Source organism: Amblyomma mixtum, chromosome 10 (genome assembly GCF_055824585.1).
Source record: "Amblyomma mixtum isolate Tamu chromosome 10, ASM5582458v1, whole genome shotgun sequence".
NCBI lineage: Eukaryota > Metazoa > Arthropoda > Arachnida > Ixodida > Ixodidae > Amblyomma > Amblyomma mixtum.
Genome location: NC_143021.1, coordinates 156984549 through 156990712, shown reverse-complemented (window position 1 = coordinate 156990712; position 6164 = coordinate 156984549).

The following is a 6164-nucleotide window of genomic DNA, read 5'->3' as shown; positions in this document are numbered from 1 at the left end:
TTTGCTGAATTAATTTTTCTCCGTTTAGCCTGAAAACTTGCCGAATTCAGTTACCGCTGCAAAATTACTTTTACTGCTTATCCACGCAGAGGGATTCACCATACAGTACATTCTGAATATCATCTTCTATGGAGCGTCCGCAGCATTTGCCCTATTCCTGCTGTTGGGAGTGACAATGGTGAGTGCACTCATTATTGCGAATGCATTCATGTCCCATCAGCACAAAAACTGTGCGCTGCCATCTATGGAACGAAGTTCGAATGATGCCGGTGCACGATGTCGCGACACATGTGAGCGAACATGTACAGTCATGAATGATAGAACATAATTATGACGCACGAAAGTTATTAGTTATAAGCATAGTCATGATTTATAGTCATTAATCAACACGCAATGATTCAGCACTTTACAAGAACGCAATGTAAGATGTATGAGCTCTGTGCCAAATACGCGTAGTCATGACGCGTACTCGTAGTCATGACTCATAATCATTCCTCAACATAGCAAGACTCAGCAACTCAGCACTTTAATGCTTTCGCATTCTTACACGTCTTAAGTGTCTCTGCCGAATTGTTTTCTTTCGCTTATACCCCTGTCACACCTGCAAACTTAGTGACACTTTCGCGAAGTGCACTTCCCTTGAACGAATGATACTTTCGGTGCGCGCTGTCACACGGCAAAAAGAAGTGTCATTTGGAAATTATGGCAGTGGCGATGGATGCCTCAGCACCTTTCAGTAATCGCGTAAATACTTGGAAAATACAATATTCTCGCAAATATAGTTACTCCGACTTAATTTTCAGTTGCTTTCCACATCTGAATAAATGTTAGCTACAAAAAGCATCGCGATACGAGACAGGTAATACGACTGCTACGCAGGCGCTTCGAATGCCTTCCAATCGAATGTCATTCGACTGGACTGCCGACGAATTTTTTAACAGCATTCAGCTGTTGAATGCAGCATTAAGCTGCATTCAGTTGCATTCAGTTCAATGCAGCATTCAGCGGCATTCAGCATTTTTAACAGCATTCAGCTGAGATAGATTTTAGTCAGCGGAGCTCCGCGAAGACATACAAGATTTTGGGGTGCCTGCGAAAGCTGAACACAGCCCGCATTACCTGCACTGACCAACAGCCGTCGCCATCGCCTCGCCCTTCCCACAGCAACGCCGGACTCCATGCTTCGGTTCCGAGGATGTAGATTTTCATAAGTGTTGCTCACTTTTTTCTGCTTCTTTTTAGAAATATTTTGTATACACGCTAAATAAGTGCTTCAAGATCATTGTACAACACTGAACATTTACCGCATGAGCGCGAAATTTTCCCACGAATGCACCAATGAGGGCGACTCCACTCCTGTACTCTTGCTTACAACACTACATACAAACTGCTAGTGCTAGTTTGCATGACATAAAACGCAAGCTGCACATTACTTATCTTAAATAGTCTCATGTTTGTACCGGCTGTACCCTTGCTTGTTTACGCAGCGCGACAAATCTGTAGGAAGTGCCGATGCAACCGCGCGCCTGGGAGACACTCGGTAGCCGGGTTGCTGACATCGCGTAGGACCGGCGCATCTCGCTAATCGTCCTTGCTTTCTCCGATGAGACGAATGCTTCTTTTTAAGGCGGAAACCTTTGGTGCGTTATCGTTGTCGACAGAAGGTTGTCAGCAGAGGTGTCACACTTTTCGTTTGGCCAAAATGGTTATGACGTCAGAGTGCGCGGACTCGAAGTAATGAGGTCACCCACGGATGCCTGACGGCTCCTTTTGGAGCAGACGACAACTAATAAAATGGTTGTCGTCCGCTCCGACAGGGGGCATAAGGCGTCCGTGGGTGACCTCATTACATACCTCATTTCTGCGAACAGAGCCGTGGTTACAACCAACCGAACTCATCGAAGCAGAGAGAGAGTCGTGCTAAAGAAGCACTCAAAGTCGTCAGTCAAAGTGTGTGGTTGTAATGTATAGTCAAAGTGTGTAGTCAAATAAAGTGCTAGTACAGCACAAACAGTCTCGCAGTCAATGCCAAACAGTGCGCCAAGAAAGGCTTTCGCCTTGCGGCACTTTAGAGAGCCAAAGTGCCCCCGGAATTTTTTGGATAAGGTTATCCAGAAGCATGTTCGGTGACCGTTCGCATTGACTGAAACGGCCTTATTAGTTATTCGCAAGCGACGCCGACGGCTCCTGCTGGCTGCCTAAAGCATTAAGCTGCTGCCTGGGTCCCACGGGCGCTTCCTTTTCAGTGTATGCGCGTCCTGTATTGTAAGCAACAGTCGATTTCAGGTCACTTTTGTCAAACCTACGCTCGTTGTCCATTTCCGTTCGCTCTCCACAACCGCCGAAATTGCACACACGATCCCTGCGGTCTCATTAGGCGTATCGCAGATGGGGGTCGTCGTCACTTGCAGGGTGAGAGTAGCTGTCCAGTTGAGCGGATTATTTTAGCTGCTGATGATTTAAAACAAGTTCTCATTAAAAGGCACAATCAAGAAAATAAGATGGAGATCTTAGGGCTTTTAGTCCTCAAAACAACTTTTTTTAATTTCGGATCACTGCTTTTAAGGATACACACTAGCCTTGCAAGACCAAGTGGAGTGAATTCGCTAAACTCGCTACGGGGAAAGTGCGTTCTGCAGCGAGTGTCACTGAATCTCATCATGTGATACTGCGCGAATGACACATTAGGCGAATGTCACTCGTTAAAAATGACACTAAATGCGCCCGTGCGACAGGGGTGTTGCGCTCGTCCGTCATCGATGATTCAGAGAGTGAATGTTGTTTTTTCTCGGTTGTGTTTGGCACAATAATGGCATTCCATCTCCGAGGGTGTTTTCACACATGGAGAGAGGAAAAATCAAAGTAAAATTAAAATGCACCACTCCAACGGACTTCGCATAGAACAGAAGGTTAGACTGAGACTTAGAATGGGAAAAAAAATTGTGCCCTCAAGGGTCATGCGCAGTGCCACGGTGGACAGGTGACGACTGCACTGAGTTTATTTCAACTTGATTGCCGCTTGCCAGGTGTGCCACGTGCTATTCTCGCCGACGCCGGGTTCTTCGCTGAACGGTACCCTTATCGCTATCGCGTTAATATGGCGCCGTGAATCCTGTCGTTGGGTGTGACTGGTTTTAACTTAATGTAATCACCTGAGCGGTCGTAGGATAACTCTTCATGCGCCACGTACAGCTGTCTCCGCACCCACGTCTTGATGTGATCGGGGATCGGGACCGAGGCATTCACCGCATGAGGATGAGGTGGGCAGACTGCGGAGAGAAGTCTTCAGGGAGGTAGTAAACTTGAGGATTTATTTACATTGTTTACTATATAAACAGAGAGACCAAAGGTCATGAAAGAAGCTCACTACAAACAACAGTTTTCGGCTTAAATGCAGTTCATATTCCCAGGCCCCCAGCTAGGGAATCCAATTTTTGGCCGAGTGTCCAATGGGCCTTGAGCCTTTTCATAGGCTCCGCCCTCACCACATGACCACGCACATCTCACAGAAACACGCACTAGCAAGGAGGAATCCCGGCGCCTTGCAGTCGCGGACTGCGTGGTTTCTCGCGGGCCGACCAGGCCCAAAGGGTCGTCGGCTTCTGTGCGGCGATCCTGCCGTGGAAAACACGAGATCTGATGGCTCGCACCAGTGGGCTCATCACGAGGGAACGATGAATCAGCCGTGGCCACCCCCGCTTTGTCGGCTGCTCAGGGCGCACGCGGGCAATGGGTTGGCGCCGCCGTCGCCTCTGCCGTCGGCGCCACTCGGGTCTCTCCCGTCGCTCCACGAGAATGCGCAGTCCGGGAGAAACGCCGCATTCAGCATCGCCGGCGAAGGGGATTAGACGCATTTGTTCACGGCGACGCAGTCGCCAGTAGCCGCCCCCACGCCGGCGTTTCTTGCGTCTTCTCCGAACAGTAGCGCTTTCGGTCACGGTAGCTCGATGGCGCCTGCCTGGCTCGTCTGTTACCGCTGGCATATTGGGCCTCCACTTACAAACACATGGAAGAAACACGATCACAATTCACAAGTTAGAAAACCACGCGACCCAGACATTAAACCTCATCAGGAGGGTCTCACGTAAGGGAGGCGGCCTCAAGGAAAAAAACATCCTGAGATTGGTACAGGCCTTCATCATTAGTAGAGTGAGCTACGCCACGCCATTTTTGAACCTAAAGGCAGATGAGAGCAACAAGATAGACGCGCTCCTCAGAAAATACGTAAAAAAAGGCTCTAGGGCTCCCAACATGTACATCGACGGAGAAGCTACTGGCCCTAGGAGAGCACAATAAGCTTGCAGAAATCACGGAAGCGGTTAAAACGTCGCAACTTGAAAGACTCAGCACGACGCGCGTGGGAAGAGCTACGCTCAGTAATATTGGAATGGCCGCAGACGGGGGGCAAAAGGATAGGGTCGACATTGACAGGGAAACCAGGACGCACCTTCGAATCCCTCCCCTACCCAAAAACATGCACCCTGAGATTAACAAGGAAATGCGACAGAAAAGGGAGGAAGCGATAGAAACAATATATCGGGGCAAACCCCGAAATGAAGTCGCCTACGTGGATGCGGCAGAGGACAGACACAGTCGATATATGACCGTAGCGGTGGTAGATTGGGGGGGGGGGGGGGGGGCACCCTCATCACGGCGGCCACCATACTAAGGAAAGAAACCGAGATAGCGGAGGAAGCCGCGATAGCGATCGCTTGCGCTGGCACCAAAGCTAGATACATTATTAGCGGCAGTAAAACTGCAATCCAAATTTCAGTAGAGGGAGGGTAAACCCGTTAAAACAGATGCTTGGGCAAGTTGGTAACTCATTTTCACCGGAACAGCGCGCACTAAGACACGCACAAGAAGGGAGACACGACACACACGAGCGCTGACTTTCAACTGGTGTTTATTGTTTGGAACGAGGCATATATACACAGTTCCAACAACACAAGGAAAACAACCATCCATTCATAGATTCATAGTCAATTCATGCATGGCACACTGAACAAGAACGATAACAATATTATCATTTTCCCTTCACTAAAAATGCCAATTCTTTTGAACTGATCGATAAAGAGGGGCTACTGACGCATGCGTCTTTAGACCAGGCGATGTGCGCTGCTTCGATTATTTCGCGTGTTAATTGGTCACTGTGTTTACTTAAAATTCGTGTGCTAGTGAAGTCAGGGTGGCAAGTTTTGTTTTCACAGTCTCTACAATGAATCCCGAGATGCCCTTTTACTGTGTTATGCACGTTATTATTGTGCTCCTTCAGGCGTTCATTGAGGCATCTCCCCGTCTGACCCACATACAGCTTGCCGCATGACAAGGGAATGGCATACACTACACCTTCTTCACATGACACGAATCGATTTTCATGCTTGATGTCGCATTCTCTGGGAACGAAATCAGTATTAACCATTTTGCACATCTTCCCAAGCTTATCTGGAGCCGAAAATATAACCTTAACTCGTGCTCTATTCGCTATCTTCTTTAGTCTGTGGGAGAAATGATGAATGTAAGGTACAACAGTAAATTTTTCTTTTTCCTTCCGCGTCTCTGAATCTGCCTGCTTCCCTTTTCCATTTTGGCTCAAGCTACTGAGAATAGATTCGGACACTGATACTAGTAGCTGCTTCGGATAACCAGCCTTAACGAGCCGATCGGTTTGGAGAAGGAAACTATCTTGTATGGAGTGCATGCAGGATTTGTTAAGCGCGTTGTGATAGCATGACTTCACCACGGCACGTTTCACCAGCTTAGAATGAGATGACGTAAAAGAGAGCAATGGCTTTCTGCTTCGTGGCTGGTAAGACCAACACATGTGATGGTGCATTAATCTGAGTTTGAGGTCTAAAAATTGGATGACATTGTTTTCTGGCACTTCAGTAGTTAGTATGAGGGGATGAAGGCACTCAACAAAGTTAGCTTTGATCTGCGTAAAGACTGCGTCAAATTCTTCCACATTAGAGTCTATAAGAACGAGCAAGTCATCTACATATCGAAAACATTGTACAACCTTTCACCCTTTCAATTTTTCTTGAAGCATTCTACCCTTTTGTGCTAACAACAAGTCACTAAGCACGGGAGCTATGCATGACCCGATGCAAACTCCTCGTTTTTGCAGGTAAAACTCACCATCCCAGGAAATGAAGGTAGAAGTT